This window comes from Pavona decussata, unplaced genomic scaffold (assembly GCF_977016875.1).
Source record: "Pavona decussata unplaced genomic scaffold, jaPavDecu1.1 SCAFFOLD_32, whole genome shotgun sequence".
Lineage (NCBI taxonomy): Eukaryota > Metazoa > Cnidaria > Anthozoa > Scleractinia > Agariciidae > Pavona > Pavona decussata.
Window position 1 is genome coordinate 1,775,001 of NW_028145455.1, and position 20,332 is coordinate 1,795,332.

General features: G+C 36.7%; 2 protein-coding genes across 7 annotated transcripts in view; one reads left to right on the forward strand and one right to left on the reverse strand.

Annotated features, from left to right (window-relative positions):
* Positions 1 to 11,273, reverse strand: part of LOC146484572 (uncharacterized) — a 38,698-nt gene extending 27,425 nt beyond the window's left edge. For 2 of the 4 annotated variants that reach the window (XM_085104686.1, XM_085104685.1), the window contains exon 1: positions 11,112 to 11,273. The gene's annotated coding sequence lies outside the window, so the exon portion shown is untranslated. Of the gene's footprint in view, positions 1 to 4,540; positions 4,765 to 10,330; positions 10,367 to 11,111 lie in introns of those variants that run through there. The other 2 variants (XM_085104687.1, XM_085104684.1) reach the window with 2 other exon arrangements.
* Positions 1 to 20,332, forward strand: part of LOC146484573 (uncharacterized) — a 56,028-nt gene that overhangs the window by 8,642 nt on the left and 27,054 nt on the right. The window contains exons 1-2 of one of the 3 annotated variants that reach the window (XM_085104679.1): positions 5,128 to 5,221; positions 18,808 to 18,875. The gene's annotated coding sequence lies outside the window, so the exon portion shown is untranslated. Of the gene's footprint in view, positions 1 to 5,127; positions 5,222 to 12,268; positions 12,304 to 18,807; positions 18,876 to 20,332 lie in introns of those variants that run through there. The other 2 variants (XM_085104680.1, XM_085104681.1) reach the window with 2 other exon arrangements.

Consider the following 20,332-nt stretch of genomic DNA (forward strand, 5'->3'; position numbering starts at 1 on the left):
GGACAAAGAAATAGCCGTCAATAGATAAAGTCAGGATGAGAGTTAAACAGAAAAGTATTTTTCAGGGCGTTATTTGCACTTAAAAACGATTCCCAAGGAAGTTTTATGATATACCGAGAGCCCTAGGAACATAAACAAGTGAAAAATGCAGACTTAAAATTTGGATATTTTTGACCAAAAACCCTGGACCTACCCTTTGGAAAAATGTCGATTTTTGGACGCAAGAAAAATATTCTTAGAAAAGCTTCCAATGGAATCAGTGTGTCCGAAAACGTCCCCTGAGACATGTTTTAGGCCTCCCCAGGGACCAGCGACAAAAAAGTAGCCCATTCTCCGCGTCAGTTTGCCATCTTCTTGCTCGTCTTCGTCTTCGCTTGGAAAAAGCTCTCCAAGGAAAGGAAGTAGAGCCTGATGTTGGTTCCTTTGAATGTTTTTTTTCTTAGTCTTGGACTGGCCCACTTGTCCCAAATGTCAAAGGACTTGTCCCGCGCTAGACAATCCAAACCTGTTCCATGTGAGTCCAACTCTTGGAGTATAATATGGACGTGGCCATTTGTTGTTAAGTGCTTGTGCGACAAGTGTGTCCCCACCCGCAATATGACGCTAGAACCTATAGAACTGGCCAAGGGATTTCTCTCCAAGACTGTGGTGTATTTCGGCTTGTTGGTAATAGCTAGTCCTCCCATTTAGCATCGCTTTTTCGGCTTGCTGCTTCTTCTTCAAAGCCCTCAGAATCTGAGCCGAATGTTGACATGTCGTCTACGTCTATTTGATCCTTTTCGAAAAACTTTTCCTGAGCAGGGTCGTCTTCGGAACTCTTTGACTCAGATTCCTAATTCTCAGAACAGTCGGTAGATTCTGCTTCCGTACCAACATTGCTGTCTTTGTCGCTGTTTTTCTTTCTTTTCTTGGTGAGCGCAGTGACATCAGTTGCAACCTCTCTGCCTTTCTCTTTTTTACCAAATTTATTATTATCAGTTTCAGTAAAACAAAACCCTTCACTGAGAACTGGGGTATAGAAACTTACGTATCCAATCTTACAAGGTTTTCGACTGCCCGAGTGTTCGGTTCCAACTGCGACAGTGCCAATATGCAATGCTCCTAGTAGCGTGCTTGCATTACGTTTAATTGGCTTATCTCGGCTTTACTAAATTATTTCATTCTTTTGGAGGACAAGGAAAAGTATCCACCTCAGATTGCCCTTTATAACAATTAATTGAATGCGCGGAAAAAGCCATTTAACTATCATGTTCGTATACCGGAGTAGTTTTAACTTTAATTTGTTGATTTCATTTAAGCACAGCTTTGCAATTATTATTTGGTTGTAATGTGTAAAATATAATCAGGGGCACCCAACGACAGTTTTCTCTCGGATCCTTTGAAACGCTATTTTAGGCTGTCTGGAGTACCTTTAAAGCCCTGTAAGTTCATTTCAGGCCGCGCTATAATATTTTTATCTGTTCGGTCATTCTACGGGAACTTGATTCTTTTCGAAATGACTAGGGGCATTTTTGTCCATTTTCCGAAAACCTTAGGTCTTATTTCCTTTCCGAAAATCTTAGCTGACCTTTTTTCGGTATCCGAAACGACATTTTTATCAATCCGAAAACACTTATAAGGCCTTAAATTTCCTATATCACGAACGTTCGAGGTGAAAATTCCCTACAGGAAATTGTAGGGGATTAAGGGCCTTTCGAACAGATAATTTACCGAAACGATCCGTCGGGTCCCCCTCGTATAATCACATCCAACGTATTTTACTATTAGTCTATATTTATTGCCAGGGCCTATAATGATATCAGTTCTTACTTTTGCCAAAAACTGAACGAGAAAACCTATTGTAAATAATGGCATCTTACTGGATGAAAGCTGACCAATCGTTGATTTGAAACGGGCCATAATTTTAACAAAAAGCACTGAATGAAGATTATGTTAGTCAGAAATTACTACAAACAGGTATGTCTTTGCTACTTGTGTCTTTATTAATGATTCCCCATCAAAAAGAAAAAATGTTCCTGTAAGGAAATGACAATGTAAGGAGAATGCAATTTGTGATAAGAAAATGAAATTGTCATTTCCTTACTTGTAAGGAAATGACAATGACAATTTTCTTGTAAGGAAATGACACTGTCATCTCCTTACTGTAAGGAAATGACAATTTTCTTGTAAGGAAATGACGAAAAGTAAGGAAATGACAGTAAGGAAATGACGGAGGAACATCATCATTATCATTATCATTATCATTATCATTATCAATATCATTATCATTATCATTATCATTATCATTATTATTACTATTATTTTTATTATTATTATTATTATTATTATTATTATTATTATTATTATTATTATTATTATTATTTCTGTCGACGAATAATTTTTTTGGCCAATTTTTCATTCTTGGGCATTTATCCACCGTCATAGGAGCAAGAGGTTTATTTCGCCCATCAGCATTGAGTCAATATTATTATAAAAAGCGGAACATTTGTCATTTTAGCTGTTTTTGTCTGTGCACTTTTGTTGCAACTTTTCTGTCATCTTCTCAACATGGCTCTAATGTAAAAAGAAATTTCGATCTCTTCAGACACATCATTCGAGCAAAGGAAAATTAGATTGGAAACTTCGGTACTTTTGTTGTAACCGTTTCTGTCATTTTCTCAACACAGTCAACACAAATTTCGATCTCTATGTCCTTTAGCGGAAATTAAGTTATGAATAATTTTGAAAGCTATAACTTTGACAACTTTCCACCTGAAGATTAAGATACACATTAGTGGGCTAGTTTGCACAAAAAAAAAACAACAAAATAATAGAAATTGAACAGATTACATTATTAGAAGCTTCGATTTTCTGTCGGCTGGTCATTTTTGGTGGACAATATTTCATTCTTGGGCATTTATCCACCCCAAAATAGCAGCGACGGATTTAGTTTGCCCATCAGCACAAATTTCGATCTCTTAAAACACACCATTCAAGCAAAGGAAACTTCAATGGCATCGTACAAGGTAATTTATATCGATTTAAAAAAAAATAGAGGATTTTAAATTATTCTGGTTTCCTAATATGGTACTTCCAACTGAATGTCTTAGAAATTGGCAAATAATAAGCCTACTCCCTCATGAACTATTCTCTTAAGCCGTGGTCAGATCGCCCCAGAGTTTGGCCATTTTTAACCAACGAAACGATACTGCAGGAGGTGAGTTCACTAAATACGGGCGTTTGCAGTATTGAGTATACAAGGGGTCATCAAATGAGACTACGTAAGCGAAGACTACTTCAAATGTTCTCTCTAAACTATATATATATTTTTTTTTTACCTGAAAATTTCGATCACAAATTTTTTTAAGAAACCGAATCTTTAATCCTGAATTTCCAAACGGCGACTATAGGTTTCCCTTATTTGGCACTTCTAACGACAAATTCCCCCCTCCGAAAACAATCGAAATTAGTTTTCCAATGTTACGGAGGTCGAAATGCTCGTTTTTCTTCTGAATAAAATCAGAATTTCTGAGGAGAACAATGCTCTCCAGGCAGTTTTTTTTTTCGAAACGAACATTTGGGACCACTGCATAATAAATGCTTTTTAAGTACTCAAATTAAAACATCGATCATTCTAACTCATCTTGGCTTTGTGACCGCAGTTGTCGATTCCAGTTGATGTTAGTCCACTGCATTAACTTCAGTTCTTTCACCCCGACCGACTGACGCTATATTTTGAGACTGTAAAGGCGGTAAGCTGAGAAAAACCCCTTACTTCCCAAGCTTCCTGGGCGTGTGTTTGCAAACAGTTGACCTAAATATTAGCACGGAAAAGTCGCCGTTTGTGTTGTTATTTATATATGATATCGGGAGTAAGACATACCGCACAATGCACTGTAATAATTCCGCACAAAGAAAACTTGCTTTCTTTTTATTCATCCTTGGAGTGTGGTTCTGTGTTTAGATCATCGGTAGTCATGCTAGTTGCTTCGATGGCAAACGATTTCCGGCCAAAGTTTCAAATTGTTTTTGCGGAAATTTTTGTCACGTCTGACTATTTTTAAATAAAAGATTTTTTATAATGCCCCATTTACACCAAGGCTTAAACACGTTTAAAAGCTGTTTAGTTAAATACAGTTTAAAATTGTTTCCTTCATAAAAGCTGCTTTGGGATTTTTGTCGACTACAGATTTAGCACAAATGAAAGCACAAGGCAACGAATCCTATGTCAAAGCTGACGGTTCAGCTTTCTGTTACTAATTTTCCTTTTGTTAAACCTGGTTTAATTAAGCATGTTTTGTTCATGTGAATGGGGCTTTAGAGTAAGATGACATTTTCAGTTTCAATTATCTATCTTGTCTCTGGAAGATCCGTCTTAAATTATTATCTTTTGTTATTTGTGTGAATCATTTGTATCTGATATTTGACAATCTTTCACTTATTTGCTGATGACACCCACATCTACATCTCTAGTACAAAGCACCTTAGAAATATCGTCCGTTCGTCGTTTTCATTGTCGTTTGTGTTGGTATTTATAAATGAAACCTGGAGTGAGACATACCACATAATGCACCGTTATAAATCATTCCGCCCAAAGAAAACTCGCCTTCCTTTTGTTTGTCCTTGCAGTGTGGTTCTGTGTTTAGATCATCGGCAGTTGCTTCGATGGCAAACGAATTGTAACAAGGATTCTGGCAATCCTTGCGAATAATTGGGCCAGATATGTGCGATTTCGACACAACAAAACCCAGAGATCAGTAAAATCAGGGAAACATTTCAAGAGAGTTCTTTGTTTGCAGACATATAGCGGTCGTAGACAACACGTAAATATTTTTTTTAATATTCCTTTGCGTGAAAAGTTTTGTCATGTCTGGCTATTTTTAAATAAAAGACTGAAGAGTGCAGATGACATTTTCAGCTTTAATTGTTTCTCTTGTCTCTCAAAGATCCGTATTTCTTTGTTTTCTTTTTTTATTTGTGACAATTTTTTCGACCTAATATTTTATAATATTTCATTTATTTACTAATGACACCCACATCCACTTCTCTCGTACAAAGCGCCATAATAACTGATTGAGGTGAAGCCAAATATATAACGTACAATATGCCGTATTTGATGGCTGACTGGCAATGGGAAGTATTTCATAAACTAACTTAATTAATGTTACTTCTTACATAAAAAGTGAAGCCACACCGTTCGTGTAATTTAAAATTGGTGATCTGAGTGTTACTCAAGAAAAAGGTTTGTATAAGATGTATATAGGTTATGTTCCTTTTTTTTTAGCTAAAGTTGAGCTTTGGATAGAGTCATGTAATCGTTGATCGATATTATTTCGAAAATGAGGCATTTCAATGATTTACTAGTTTTTATCTACCCTTTTCATCTTTCACTTTTCAAGACTGCGGGCTAATTATAACTTCTTTGATTATCTTGGTTGTAATTCAATTCAGAAACAATAATTTTTACTTTCTAAAACCTCCTCAAGATGGTATCATAAAATGAAGCTCTTCTTCACGTTATGAATAACGTCTTAACTAAACTCCCTCTTTTCGTTCTGATTGAATCCTTTAACTCTGCCATATAAAAGTATTCTCTGGGTTAATGAAACTCAGTGGGACTTGTTTTCTTCAGCGCACTACAAATCGCATTTAGTAAAAAAAAAACATCAACTTCCTAAAATGCAAATCAGACGAGTTTTCCGAAACAAAAAAACGAACAAACAAACACACCAATTTCCTACAACACAAACCTATTCGCTATTACATAGTTTTGAGTCTTCCTTGGTAGGTTACGTTTTCTACCTAGCTGCCAGCTGTATGCCGTGGCGTATCGATTCCAATTAATCTCGTATGATCGCTGAAAAAAAAAATCCTGCCTGTTTGCGGTAACTGTTGAATTTGGTATGGCTTAACGTGAAAATATGACACGAAACAAACACGATACACCTACAGAGTTTTACCCTTGATCATGTGAAAACATGTTTGGTGTTAAGCAAAGTTTAGTTTTCTAGTTACTGACATAAATGGCAATATTCGGTGTAGGTGACGTTTTATATGGATTATGCGAACAGACGTTTCAAGGAAATTTAATGTATATACTGTACATACTACTCAAATACGGGTATTCGATTTTACAATTGTGACGATAAAGGGTTTAATTTTTCAAAAGATGCTTCAAGGGACCTAAAAGTTGTATATCAGCTTTCATTCTTACCTGTTTTTCGGCTCGTGATCCTTAGTCTGCGGTTAAATTACTTAAGTTCTGAATAAGTAAGATATATGTACGGACGCAGAGATCAAATCAGTGAAGGTCAATAATTTAGTTAGGGCGCCGTGGATATATTTTTTTGTTAATACTCAACAAATAAAGGAGATAAAACTATCTAGTAAGATTCAAATCAGCTTGAAACATTTTAATTTAATGGAATCTGATTAATATTATTGGCGGTGTATAGTTTTTTTTTTTAATCGAGGTTCGGGTCTCTATTCTTTAGCGGATATTCGGTCCAATTATTTACATTTGCTTCATAAATAATTCTGAATTAAGAATGCAGGGAAGTATCATGCTATCATATCTGATAGACGCACACAAAACGAGAAAGGGGAAGAGAAAAAAGGGTTGACTGAAACCGAAGTCACCTCAAACTCTGGCTGATTGTTAAAGTACATTTGAATTTGTTCTATCATAAAATTTTTCATAAAATATGAAGCAAACCTTTGTCACTGAAACCTCATTTTTTGCAATTAGGCATAATGTTAATGGGAATGTGACATTTTAATAAGATTTTGTAGGCTCAGTAAAAAATTAGTACTCCTCTATCATGTTATGCATCAGAGGAGAAACAGTCGCGATTTTCTTTTCAGTTCAGATGTAACAGAGAATTATTTTTTAGCTTTTGTCTCGCGTTTGCGTTTGCTGTAGCTCGGAAGTTGCCAACTGTTACAGTTGCAAGTGTAAAAAGAATTTTTGGATTCCGTAAAGAAGTATGCGTGAACACAGACACCAAAAAACGTTGGGGGAGAGATTGTTGTATTTCATTCAAGGACATCAAGAACATGGTGTTATCTTAAACTCGCTTTAAGGACGGTGCCTGCTAATACCCAAGTCTTTTTGTGCGGCTTATGACTATGCGGGAAAAACAGATCTTAGCAAGGCCTCTTGGAAACCAAAAAGAAAATTGGGGGCAACCACGCATTTTTCACAAATAATTAAGCAATAATATCTCTAGAAAAGCGCCAAAATATAAGGCAATGTATGGAATTTTTTTCCTAAATTGAAGCTTAATTACCTCTGAAAAATGCATGGTTATCCCTAATTTTCTTTTGAGATACCAAAAGCACTTGCTAACTTCTGCTTTTTCCGTATAGTTTTCAACCGTGCAAAATTATCCCTGCATTAGGAGGCACCACCTATAGGAAACCCGAGTATCTCGAGATGCGCAGAACGTATGCGCAGTAACAATAGTAGGCAGCGTCCTTAAGTGTTGACTGTGCAAAACACAGACGGTGTGAATCTTACTCCGGACGATTGTCACTGCAGGCTGATTACATCACGGCCTCTGATTATTCCACAAAAATAACTTTGTTTTGCTTTGTTCTCTCTCGATCTTACATCGTCAACGGCTGACCCAGATGGAAAACTTCACTGATTCCTTTAGGAAAATTCAGTTTCATGTTCAGTAAATTGGATTAAGAAAGGCTGAATGTAATTTATACTTTCAGTATTTAATTTGACGTGCCTTATCAGATTGGATATATTGAATTATTTTACCGCGGCCACAAAACGTGATTTCTTCAATGCAATCTTTCAAAAAAAAAAATATATATTTCTGGAAAAGATTCTGCAGGGATATTTCCATCCAGTGAATATTTATGAACATTGCAGTTGAAATTTCATCCGGCAATAAAAGCAAAACTTTCTCGATGTATGCAAATTTTGCTCCAACAAAGTGCGCCTGACGCTAGTCTGTCTTCCAACCTGTTGCTGCCTAGCAACCTTCCCTTTTTTCTGACGTCATTCGTACTTTGTTTTTCACTGTTGCCAGGCAACAGTGCGGACATCTTCAGCGCCGATATATATATAAATATATTCTTCGCTTGAATGCGCGCGGCGGCCCGACAAAATTTACTAACCTCGCTTCGCGAGGAATGATCTTAAAATTATGAAATTTACCGCAAGAAAGGAACACTCCAATTTCTAAAAACTCGGCGTTCAGAATAAACTTCGCTACCATAGTAACATCAAATTTCATGGACAGTTTCATTGTCAAAACAAATTGATCGTGAATAAATTTCAGAAAAAGTAAAAAAGTTTGGTGTGTTAGCAATTCGCTTGCGTAGAATCCATTCTCCCCGTACTGCCTAGATAGGGTTAAACTAGAAATACGTGACTCGCAAAACCTCGCGAAGCTGGGGCTGGGTGGAAAGCCCTCTTTACTCGTATTGTAGCATCAAACGAGGAGATTAAAAGGCGCATAAGATTTTTTTTTTGATGAGCATGGTGTTTCACGGGCTAGTTTGCGGTTGAAAATCTATTTGTGACGCGACGTAATGTACAACGGGCGTGCAGCGCTGCCGTGTTCGATGAATTTATTTCCCACGGAAAATTATTTACCGCGGCCACAAAACGTGTAATTTCTTTAATGCAATCTTTCACAAAAAAGATTTCTAAAAGAAGGGGAAAAGATTCTGGAGAGATAGTTCTGTATCCAGTGAATATTGATAAACATTGCAGTTGAAATTTGATCATGCACGCATATTTTTTTCGATGTATGCAAATTTTGCTCCAGACGACGCCAGACAGTCTGACGTCATTGTACGGACACCTTCAAAGATATAAACATATACACATATATATATATATAAATATATTTTTCGCTCGAATTCGCGCGGCTTAGCTCCGCTCGGGCCGGCTCGGCCCGACAAATTTATTAACCTCGCTTCGCGAGGAATTAATATTGTGCGATCACTGAACAGTTTGCCTTAATTGCCTGTATTGACATTTTTTTTTTAATCATGTTTTGGGGAGTAAATTCTTCTTCCCGTTTCTACAAGTCCTTTTTATATAGCTGATAATGCCGAGAGTGTAGTCATTCGTTACGCTTTTCAGGCATTCTAATTTTTTTGTTAATAATAATATAGTTATATCACTGATTAAGGCTCAAACGCAGTTGCAGATAGCACAACCTTATTAGTATAACGCAAGCTACTAATGAAAAGGCGCGAACAGCTGACTGGTATACGGTTCTGATTGACTGCTCACGTCTTCTGTTTGACTCTAAGTAACGAGCTAAATTACGCTTTAGCCAGTTGGATTTTCCATTTAAGCTCGCAAAATACGCCACAATACCCGATGGAATTATTATGATAAGCTTTGAATAGTCCATCGAACCTGTTGAAAGCAGTGAAATGTTTTTCCTTGTATTTTGTAAAAACACATTAAGAACCTCCAAAATAACCACCGCAAAGGTTCAATTTTGGAGATAAAGAAAAATTACACAATGCAAGCCAGCCCGGCACTGGGCTGGCTCGAAATACGTCATATTGATGTATCATTTTTCACAATGAATAGCTCTGTGGTTTTGGATTGGATAATTATCGCGCCTGTTCCCTTACTTGGCTATCCGTTTCTCAGACTCCTTTCTGGAATCAAGCCTTAATTCTCCTCACTCGTTTCTAAGTTAGCCACATCCTTTCTGTATCTTTTATTTCGAGAAAGGTCGACTCAATTGTGGCCCCTGCTGCTTAAAAGGAAAATTCAGTTGTGAAAAAGCGCTTGCCAGTTAACAGCTGTGATTTGCGCGAAAGATATCTTTCTTGGTAAGTCGAGGTCCCGTCAATAATCGAACCTGAGTCCACCTCGTTTAGTTGGCTCCGCCTTATGTTCAATAATAAATCCCCCCACAAGTTAAAGCGCGCCGTAATACCAAAGGAATCAATTGAAGTTCAGCCGTTTCTTAACGTGCTTCAACAATGCGTCTGGCACTAGAATTCAATAATCATCGTTAAAGTATCTAATCTTAGACAAGCTTTCTTCAAAGTTTCAAATAATCAGAGATGCCCCCAATTACTACAGTTCGAGAATCATTTTTTTCTCTTTAAGATTCTCGTTACTTTTTAGTCTAAGTAATCTTCTACTATAATAGGTTAAACTGAGACTAATGGACTTTGTCAGTTCTATGCCAAAACATTTTGCGCCATTTTGCGCCTTACTTTACTTAACCGACTCGTTCTTGTAGACGGTGTTGACACTCTCGCGCTGAACATAGCTACTGAGATTTCACGTTCAAAGATGGCAAGAATAATACAATATGCAACTATATAATCCTATACCAAAATATCTTTAGTTTACCTTAAAACACAGTCGTGCTCTTGGTATTGAGATAACGTCGCGTCTCAGATGTTAAGTTCAGAGGTAGCGAAAGCAAAACAATATGCAAATACACAGCCTCGCAAATTGCAAATTGATTAACAACTTAGATTCATTTGCACTTTAAGCCGAGGAAAATCGCTTTAACATAAAAAATTCGCTAATTTCCTTGAGAGATATTTCGTGAAAATCAAACATAAACCGAAACTGTTTGAATTAATCAGCCGCTTTTTTTGGATTAATTAAGATAAAGTTGTTAGAGAAAAATCCTTATTGTTACCCTTTCTGCGACAGGATATTAAAAACACATCCGTCACAAGTGGCTTACGGTAGTGTTTATAGTTTGTTTACTACTTTTGTCTTCAACATGTCTTGTATGTTAGAATTTTTCCACCGACATAATTCCAAAAAAACCAAGATGGTTCAGTTACTCACTCACACCATTAAAAAAGGAAAGAAAAAATTGAGAGATATATCAGAAGCACCTCACGAGAAAATTAATTAATTCTTAAAGAATGGACAACTAGCTTTGTTTTCCTTCAAATCAGTTGGAAACAAATATATTTAAAATCGAACGGAAAAATTGAGGGTTTGAGGGTACCAAACATGCGTTTTTTCTTATAGTTTACCAATTTTGATTTCTTTTTACTTTTCGTTTTATCATTCGGCAAACAAGAAGTAAAATTTCAATTAACATTAGCGTTTCTCGAGTTCTCCTCCTCAATTTACAATTCGCAAGAGTTACCAAAGAAAGCATGGATACCTTGTACTAGCTTGTGTCACGGTCCTTGGCGAGGAGGCTTTTCAAACTAGACGATATGCTTCAAGCCAGAGTACTTCTTCGTTTCACAAATATGCTCTCTTTACCTGTGTTTTACTAGTTGTGGTGGATGGCTCGTATGGCCTCCAATTACTTCCAACCGGTATTCAGACTCGAATTGAAATTGGGTAAACTGGTAAGTTCCCACATATTTTATATCTTACCCAAATGATAGACCCGGGGGTCTTTCAAATCTAATTAAAAATTAATTAAAAACACTTGCAGTTCTAGCGTTTAGCAAGGAAAACAAAAAAGCTACTCTGCCAGTTGTCAAAGCTTTATGAAATTAATGCAAATAAGGCGCGACCAATTCCTTAAATAATAATAATAATAATAATAATAATAATAATAATAATAATAATAATAATAATAATAATAATAATAATAATAATAATAATAACAATAATAATAATAATTAAAATGTCGCTAATTCCCTAGTGCCCATATTCTTTATATTCCATACTTTCCCTTAGATAGATAAATTTTCTTGGCATTGAAAGCCTAAACTATGATTTGGTTGTCTCCGGGCTCGTTAATAACTTTTTTTTTTTTTTGAAATTTTGTTCGAAGTTAGCATTGCAATTTTTAATCGGTTATTTCTCGCTACATACAATAACGCATAAGTGGAATTTAGTATTTGTATTCGTGATATACTTACTTTTTTCCTTACACTTATTTGCCTTAAACGGAGGAATAATTATAGTTCTATTACTAATGTAATGAAACGATTACGAAAGCTCCCGTAAATCGCCTAAAAATTGACTTTAAAATCTTTGAAAGACGATGCTTCAGGCAGTCAACCATCACCGGCGTCAGTTAATCGAAACTGATCGCAATTTAGTATTGGCCAACGATAAAGACAATCGTAGCACTTACGCACTTCGTTGTTGACAATGGAGTTTCTAATTAATCAGGAAGTCTGAGTTGACAAATTGTCCGTCGGTGACAGTTTCCAAGGAGTTTTAACTAGAGTTTATAGAATCTATACGTACAATAGCCAATCAGGGGACCTGATTATTCATTAAAGCACGCTTCGTGTGCAAATAAATGAAATCGTATTAACTTCATATAACAAGATTGTATTTATCAGAACGAGAAGTTTTTATCCCGGAATTGCTTCCCTCTACTTATCCTTGTAAGTATTTGTTTATTTTCATCGAATCTGGTTGCAAATCAGCACATTTTCCTCTTAATCTTTTCGCTAAATTTCTATCGAAAACGATAATAGTAAGTCTACGTGATTTGAATCGTATTTTCAGTGTGCATAGATTCCTGCGCTTGGGTTGTTAGCGAAAACCACCTTTAACCGCTATCTCATACCTCGGTAAGAAACTCTACGGTAAATCTACCGCGACAAGATATCTGCGGTTAATGCCTTAGAATAAATTACCACTGTATGAGTAACCACGATTAATGTCAAAACATAAGTAATTGACAGGACCAGTCAACAGCGACATTCTTTTCTGTGTAATCAACCGATAAAACAACGTCTTTGCACGGATATAGATAAGTTTGGAATGAATTAATTTGAGATTTCTTTAAAAGGGTAGCCAATGTACATATTATTTTTTTTCGAGAAGCTGTTTCAGTTTCTCTGCATGAGATTTTAATTTTTTTTTTTTCAATAGTTTCCTGGAGAACAGCTGAGACTGAAAGACGCTTTCAATATGCGTCGCATCCTTAACCGCAAAGGTGTAATATAGAAATGATGTCCATTTTATAGCGGGGCCTCTACAATTTTTTTGTTTGTTATAGGAAACCTTTTTTATAACCACATTGACACCGAGATTCACTAAAATTTAAGAACGTACTGAAAACATTACCGAGGTTGAGAGTCAGTTAAGAACATTTTTATTTTGACCCAATGCTTTTAAATCAACAGCAACAAGCAACTTGACACCACATTACGGCACACTGATATTGCTTTTTGATAGGTGTCTTGGTCACGTCTATAGAGATTTATTGAAATACTATAACAGGTAACTTAAGAACATCTTTTTAAAGAACCTTTTTCAAGCTCAAATTACCAAAAAATAAGAACGTTCACCCTCAGCCTTAAATTAGACGTTGTTGTATAAAGAAGAGTGCAGCGCACCTTTTCATCGTTGCTTTTAATAGCTCTTCTCGTTGCTCATTAAATGGAGAAGAAAGCATTCCCTGCGTTGATTACTCAGTGATTCCATTATACGCTCTATTTAATAAACCATCTTACAACACAGTGACACATAATCGGCTTTTTTTGTTGTTGTGTTTTTCACTATTTGCCAAAGGCAGTGCTTAGTGCTGAATCACACGGCGTTTCTCATATCCATGTTATCCTTCCCCATTTCCCTCGAACAGTTTGGAGGACGTAAATCAGACGTTCCTCCGTTGAAATACTCGTTTGCTACCCTACAGGACTTCTGATAAACCTGTTAAACATGCCAAGGCACTATGACAGCATTCTATTCAGCAGCCTTCTTCTGCTTGTGATAGAACTTCATCATACCTGATTGAGTATTTTGAAAACGCTTTTCACAATTCGCCATCTTTGGTGGTAAACGACGCTCAAACTGGGCAAGCTAGACACATACTGGATGATTTTCAGCTTAAAAATTGTAGCTATTAGTTATAGTTTGCCACTGTGTGATCTTATAAACAATGGCCATGACATCAAAGCAACTGTTTTAACCCGTATGATTTGGCGCCGTGGCATTGTCTAAATGAAGACATACATGTTAAATGGCGAGTTAATAACTTGTTTAAAAGTACGGGGGAAAAAACGAAATTATAACAGCAGATTAAGTTGTGTAGACCTCTCTTGTGATGGTAGAGGGTCTCAAGGGGAGAAAAGCTTTGACGGTTAATTTTTAAATTTTACCGATTTTGACGGTTAAATATCAAGGGGACATTTCTTCCATGAGTTAAAGTTAATATTAACTTTTGTGCTTTTAATATTAACAGTTGTGTTCTGAAGGTTGATTATTGGTAATAAACACATTATCAATGCAGTTTATCATTAATTAAGTGGGAAAGACCATAAAGTGAGCATATTTGGGAACATGGACACTGGTTCACGATTGGAAACTATGGACGGGATGAGCAGCTGAAATAGTGATATTTGAAAGACCTTGAAACCGTTGGACGGCTAATAATAACATTTTTTTAACGGTTGACAATAAAAATTGCCCATTTTTGACGGTTGACGGTTAAATTTTAGGCTGCTTGACGGCTAAGGAATAACCCAATCGAGACCCTCATGGAAAACATCGAATAAAAGTTCGTTCTTTTTGAAAATTGTTGCACGCAATCGCAAACGTAGAATTAGCATACACCTAAGTAGAAAAATGTTTTCAAACGGTTTCCGATAACTATCCCTTAATATTCCATTTAAAAATGCTAATCCAAAACTAAAACCGAACAGAGTCAAGTGGGGTTGTTCTTAGTGATTCGTGATCGATCCCTGTCGATTCTTGGTTTTCTCCTGTTGAAAAAACATTAACTTGACAAAATATTCTCTTCCTTTTCGCCTCATGGCAAATTTCTGTCTCGGTCTTTAGTTTAAGAGAGATGAGTTAGCTTTGAATGGTCCTTCCTGGACTTCTTCTCAGCGAGACTTCTAATTTAGTAAGTAAGAAAACTGTTTAGGCCAGTCATTTAAACAGAGTCTAGCTTAGGTCCCGTGGGCCTCCAAATCTGTTTAAAATTGGTTTGTTTTAAGTAGATAAATAGTTTTCTAGTGACTGTCTGGGATGCAAGCCTTCTTGTTACCGTCGGCAGTAGATAATGTTTAGATATGATTGTTGGCAAAATTGAAAATGGCTTAGAACGTGGTTTTGTAAAACACCGTCTAGACTGTCTTTTAATAACTGACCCTTTGTGTTTTTGTCCGATTGTAGTTTTGACAATTTTCAATCTCGTCCCCATAGCGCGTGCGCGTGTTAGGCCAGCGGCGGCCACACGTCCACGGACTCTGGGCTAATCAGAAACCGGAAGCCAAGATCTGGCTTCCGGTTTAAAGGCAGATACTACTGACCGAGAGGAAGACAACTTCTGGGAAAGAGCATAAAAGACCAAGAAACAAGTTTAAAAAGACGACAACCTCCATCCCTCCCGTTTGCCAATGATTGCCATTCATGTGAGACTTCCTTGAAAACAAAACAACCAAAACAAACGCTGCATATAATCTGGGTTTGTCGGCGATTTCCCTCTCAGCTCAACCACGACAAATTCGTTTTGTACATTCACAGATCGTTTAATTTGACTTTGAGAAAATCAGAAATTTTCCGTAGGCAGGAGCAAAAAAGCATATATCAGGCTCGTAATATTAAATAGTCGAATGGCGATTAGAAACCATTTGTTGTACTATACTCATTTGGAATCAAATTAAGCTTGTTTTCGCCTGTATAGTGTAATTTTTAAAACCTTTATAATGAGCGCAGTATGAGATAGCCAAGTTTTTTCATGACACCACGGTAAAGTTAGCAGCGAGACGAAAATAGAGCCTGGTCGAAGTTTATATAAGCTTAAGTCTAATTAACTAAAATAGGGTAAAGATTTCCAAACAACATTCGAAAAACTTCAACAAAAATAATTATCGTTCCTAACTGATTGCGTCGACGTCAAATACCCACAAATGTTTACAAACGTAAGCTTAATTTTTTCCGCCTTGAAATTTTACAATCGGTAGGTTTCACAAGATCAGCTTTTGCTTATCCAGAAACCATCATCACAGAATAAATACAATAAAATGGCAGAAGTACATTTAATAACAAGACACAACTCTGTAAACCCAAATAACCATCAACTTGAAAATCTAAGCTTATCAGAAAGATCGGCATTTTTTTTAATTCACACACTCAGTGCAAGCTTAAGAACTTCACCCTGAAAAAAAAAAAAACTTTACCTGCACTCGATGTGGTTTATCAGTCCTATAAGCTGCAGGCTTAGAAAGCTCACAAATGAACTGTTATGTAAAGAGTGACAACGATCGCTATTTCCAACGTTGATATTTATGTCTTTCTGTCCGACCGCTTTCTGATCCACTTTTTAGGACACGCATTCTTGAATACTCCACTTTTAATGCAGCGGTAACAAAGGCTGTTTGTTTTCCTTGTTCAAGTTCAATTACGTTTCTCCTGGGTTGCAGACAGAATATCTCTTCCAATTCAACAAAGTAATCGCTTCAATGAATTTAGCTCCAGTCAGAACAACTCGTAGAGGACTCTGCGGTGCGAATGGATTACACGTTTGCTACTTTCAGTTCCTTCAACAGCACGAGAAAGGCTGTTAAACTCTTATCCGCTTTAGACAATGTTAAGAACGATTTTAAACGGCCAGCATTGACTATGGACCACATTTCAGCGTCGATAATCAGAGGAGTTTTTCCGAAAATTGTCAGGTCAATCGTTCAGTTAACCTCGACGCAAGCCGGTCATACTGTCATTCAGCTTTGTCAAACGCTGCAACATATCGCAAAGGTTTTCGCGCCTTTTCCGTTTAGTCATGTGATCTACACTTGTTCTCTTTTTCGTGTTTTCTCACTGCAAAAAGAAGTGAATGAAAATTTGGTTGCATTTCGATTCTATGGCGGTTTTTGCTTCGCCCAATTTCCAATTTCTTTGACAGTCCATTCATTTCCTGTTTTGAAACCTCCGATTCAAAGACACTTCCAGTAAAATGTATTAGCCAATCAGATTTCGATTTGCTTGATTTTGACATTGATTAGCCCAGAGGTCTTGCTTCCTTGGTGCTGACCTAAAGGAAGGCAGCCACTGGGAACGAGATTGGGCCATTGTTGGCTCTGGACCCTTCTCACTCGCACGCACAAGAGTGGCATCATGCATGACATCATCTTTGTCTGTCCTATAAATAGATCAAGGCAAATTACAGCAAGCTCAGTACTTTCTCAATTACAGTAGGACCTCGCCTTCTTGAAGTAATTTTACTCAGTCGCTCGCTTAAATTTACCCCGACAACTCGAACTATATTTAAAAGAAGGTCGGCCAGTAAACCTCAAAATGTCAGCACACAACTGATTGATGACGTGTGTAATGTTTGAAAACGGCCATCTCAGCATTTATTCATTCGTTTCAAACAGACGTTAAGTCTTATGGGGTAAAAGATGTATACTACTTACTTGCTTATCATCTTTTTCCCCCGGTGGACACTTGAAGCAATAAAAAATATATATGTATAGTATGTATATTTATAATACTGTTTCATACCTTCACATCGCTTTCCTAAAATTTGTCCTAAAAATATTGGCTAAAATTGCCAACTAAAACTTTCTCCAAAAAAAGCTCTTATAAAACAAACTTATTACACCAAGGTGACTCTTGATTGTGAAAGAATGTTAAAACCACGATATTTTATTAATTATTAAAAGGATCACCAACCCCGTTGATTCGAACCCCCTCTAACTCGAACTATTTATGGTTTCGAGACAGCGGGGTTCTACTATAACTGTAATTGAAAGCCAAGCAATCTTGACTGTCTTGTTCACGTTCTCTTGGATTTCTTGTTGGTTCATTGTGCTGTCTGCGTTTGATTTATGAATTGTTCAGGAGTGATTTCTTTGGTTGTGGTTTTAGTACCTTCAGTTGAAAACCTCTCAACTGATTAGAAATATTTATAACTTCTTTTTGACGTAGTTTAATCGAACAGGGCAGCGAAATCCAAGTTTAAATAAATTCATAAAATTTACTCTTGGCATAAAATGAGTCTACCGATCACAAGAGACAGCTTTTATCGGAATGGACAGTTTGGTTTGATCAACTGATAAAGTAATTTGGCCACCGTAAAGAGATTCGATTCGAGAGTTGACGTTTCGAGTGCTAGCTTTCACGTCAAAGCGAATTATTTGTCTCTAGCCCTTCGTCACAACATATTAGGGATTCGCTCTGACGAAGGGCTAATATCGAAACGTCAGCTCTAGAATCTCTTTACGGTGGCCAAATTACCTCAGTTAACAACTCACTTGACAAAAGCAAATATTATTTTGTTTTCACTTCCCCACCGACGCGGATCACAGTATCTTTAAAAGCTAACCGGGCCCTAATCCATTTTTTATTGGATTGTAAAGTGAAACACTTTAAACTCGGTTTACGCTTAATAAACAGCGCCAAAGGAAAGAACTGCTAGACAGCTTCCATTAGAATTATTAAGTGTTTTCTACGAATAACAGTAAGTGTGGTAGCCTAATGGAAGGTCTGAACAAACTTAGGATTCTTTAACAATTGCGTCGATACCATTTCTCAGTGGAATAAGTTTTCATTTTACAAGCCTTTAACCTAGAAAACTGTAAAACTTTTCAAGTCAATATTCAGTTCACACGGTGGAAAGAGCCGAAATCCAGCACGCATGCAGCAGCAAACTTTACTTGTTGGGACCATGCATGTGGTGAAGCAGGTGCTCCCAACTCAAACCAATAAATTAAAAGCGTTGCAATTTCTTACTAGCACTACAAAGTGGTAATTGCCTTGAAGATGCGCCTCAGCGGGAAAGCACTGGATAAAAGCAGTTCAATTTGAGTGTTTTGTCTTAAAAAACATCGTCGCCAAGTCTTTGCTTTTAAAGGTGATAGGGAAGGAAGTAAATTGATTAATAGAGTTACTATTTTGAGGCGTGATCAATAATGTGCTTCTTTTTATTTTGACAGCCTGAGCGAGTTTCATAAAATGCTGAGTGTTTCAATACTGCTAGCCACCCATAAGCAACTGTTCTAACGTAAGTAGCAGAGTTTTTTGTGTTTTACCTCAAAGCAGTTATCGGTTTTGTACGATTTATGCTAAGTCAAGACTTATTTTTATTCTGTGGTTTCAGCCACGCACTGAGTGAATTCGAATTAATATCCACAACCGATAACTCTAAATGAAATAGTTTCAACGTCACCAAACGGTTTACTTGAGTCGAATATCTTTTTGGACGGAATAAATCACATCAGATATTCGGATAAAAAAAAAATAAAAATAATAAAAGAAAGCAACTTACATTCTACGTTAACTTAATGGACATTTTCAACAGCCTTGGAAAGAGCGAGAAAAAAATGATGCCTCTTCTCTGGCCTAGCTCTAAATCTAATCACAACTGTTGTTCAAAATATTCTAGAAAGATAGGGTTGTGCTCAGTAACATTTAACGGCTATGAACACTTAACAATTTGGTAAAATAGAACACAAATTCCTTTGTCTGTCGCTCAAATTTGCCTGTAGGGTGCTCTCAATTCAATTTGGGTTTAACATAAAGAACAAAGCAAAGGAACATAACAGTACTATTAATCACATACTGCTTCAACAGAAGATCCGGGAGGGGCTAAAGTTAATGTTTATTATCTATTGCCGCGTTACAGTGACTTAGCTTCTTGAAATTTATCGTCGATAGATTCTACAGAACGTTTTTGAACGTGTAGCCATCAAGTGAACCATTTTGTTGTAATTTGTGGTTGTGACAAAAGCTAGCTGAATTATCAAGTTTCTCGAATTCAATTCAGTTTTGTCTTGTTCTGTTATTTACTGTCTCACATCATGGCGCACTGAATGAATTAAATTTTTTCCGGTAAACAAAATCCACAGCAGGAAAGCAGGATTAATATTAAAACTGTTTAGTGGGAGTCTTGTTGACTTTCTATATTTAAAGTCGTGGCGGTTCGTCATATTACTACAACAAAAATCATAAAAAAAAGCAAACAGAATTGCGACTGAGGTCAAAGTTCTTTTATGTTTTGGCAGTTTTATACTGTTTCCGAAAAATGACAAAAAATTGTCACGGTGGTAATTGATTCACCTCGCTGGAAACCGTCTACTTGAGTCAGATTTCAAATGGACACCCAACGAGAATATTTAAGCAAAATATTTTTAAATAATGTCGCCTATATATCTTGCCAGACACATCTTCCCCTGACTACAACAGAGAAATAAACTTGCGTGAACTATAAATATCGACACATTCTCCCTTGCAAACAAACAGGAAAAAAGGGGAAAAAGTCATTTAGATTTCACTACGACAATGTCCTTAAGTGAAACGACAAAGTCCTCCAAAAATGTTCTTACATGAATCATGATCAGTTACGACATGACAAAGTCCTTGAAACGTTCAGGGGGTCGTCTTTGTCTAGTAGATCTACTTGGCTCGGCTGCACTCTTAGTCCGAAAGATAAGGGGTAAAATTGTTCAAAATATGATACAA